Source organism: Mus pahari, chromosome 17 (genome assembly GCF_900095145.1).
Source record: "Mus pahari chromosome 17, PAHARI_EIJ_v1.1, whole genome shotgun sequence".
In the NCBI taxonomy this organism is placed as follows: Eukaryota; Metazoa; Chordata; class Mammalia; order Rodentia; family Muridae; genus Mus; species Mus pahari.
The window spans coordinates 29,399,922-29,401,794 of NC_034606.1; the positions used below are offsets into that span (position 1 = coordinate 29,399,922).

Here is a 1,873-nt window from a genome sequence, read left to right on the forward strand (position 1 = left end):
GGAGAGAACTTAAGGGTATTCTATTTTCTCTGTGTATGAATTTTGTCATTACCTGTATGCGATAAACGATACTGACTCTTCCATTGTGGTCAAAAACATTTTTTTTATTTTTGTTTAAATTTCCACAAAAAAAAAAAAAATACCCTAAGAAGTTGGATTAAATAAAATAGTAAATAGAGCACAGGTACTGTCATTATAATTATGAATGCATTTCGTTGTACAAATGAAGAAGTTCGCTGTGCCCTTTCCATATAGACCATAGGTCTTAGAAGAATGTGGATGTACACACACACACACACACACACACACACACACACATATGTTTAGGGCTGGAGAAGGAGCTCAGAAATTAATAGTACTTGGGACCATAAGACAAGGTTCACTTCCTGGCATCTTCACAATAACTCACAGGAATCTGCAGCTCCAAGACATCTGATACCCTGATCTGGCCCCCACCGTCCCAGACATACATGTGATCTACAGATGTCCATGTGGGCAAAACACCCATACACAGAAAATTTCTAAATGTTTAATTTCTTAATATTCAAGCAGGATTGACAATAATGAAGCTTTGAAAATCATCCCATTAAACAAAGACTTACTGATCAGCAAGAACTCTTGAGTATAAGTTTCAAAGCAAAAGCCTTCATAAGTTAAATTACATTTTCCCAAATGTCTAAAAAAAAATTCTTTCTGTTCTTCTCTTCATTTTTTTATTAGTGACAGATACAATCTAATGTATTTTTTTAATTTTGTAATTAGACATGATTATAGGTTAAGTATATCTATCCTGCTCTGATATGCCCTCTCTTAATAATTCATACCTGACACTCTAATCCTTATTATTTTAGAAACCTGTTCATGACCCCTTTGGGATCACATATCAGATATCCTGCATATCAGATATTTACATTACAATTTATAACAATAGCAAAAATTACAGTTATAAAGTAGCAACAAAAATAATTTTACGGTTGGGGGTCCCCATACCAGGAAAAACTGTATTAAAGGGTCACAGCATTAGGAAGGTTGAGAATGACTGATTAAGAGTACGATGATACGCAGTTAGTCTTCTTCGAACACTGAGACTATAAGCAGTTAGGATGCCGAGTGGGATCCCACCCGGAAGCCGAAGCCACACTTCCTGGGTGACTCCTCAGGCCAGTCCAGCCGGGCCCCTCAGAGGAGGGCTGCTCCCAGAAGAGCACCTGCGCTCAGCCTCCAGCAGCAGCTGTACCATCTCCAGGTGGTTCACCGGCTGCTGCACTCCGGTAGCCAGGCCTGATGGCCCAGATGGCTTCCGCTGCAGCAGGTATGGCTGTGGGCTCTGCAGTGGGGCCCGCCATCCCTGGGGGGGCTTCAGTGGAGGTGATAATGCTGAACCTGCAAAGCCTGCCATCACTTACCAGGAGCCTCAGGGAGCCCAGCTGCAGGACCAGCAGGGTTTTGGACCTGGCTCTCTAGAGATCAAGCAGTTTCTAGAGTATGCTCAGAACCAGAGCGAGGTCAAGCTCTGTGAGGGCTTCAATGAGGTGCTTGCGACAGTGCAGACATGCAAATGGTTTAATTTAACGAAGAAATTCAAGCTGAAGAAATGTAAAATTGGTTCTGTGTAATTGATAGTACAAGTGTGGACCCTTTTTTCTAACAGCTCCATTGCTTCAGAATGACTGTGAAAGAGATCTAACGTAGATATTTACTGAGACTTGTAGTGTTGGTAACTGGGCAAGTGTTTGGCCTTCTTGAACTAACTGTATTGTGATTGTNNNTNAAAAAAAAATTNNNGCTATTATAAATAAGGCTGCTATGAACATAGTGGAGCATGTGTCCTTATTACCAGTAGGAACAACTTCTGGGTATATACCGAGAAGAG

At 41.1% G+C, this 1,873-nt stretch overlaps 1 pseudogene; it reads left to right on the forward strand.

Annotated features, from left to right (window-relative positions):
• Positions 1-1,103: 1,103 nt before the first annotated feature.
• On the forward strand, positions 1,104-1,572 carry LOC110335130 (annotated as a pseudogene).
• Positions 1,573-1,873: the final 301 nt, after the last annotated feature.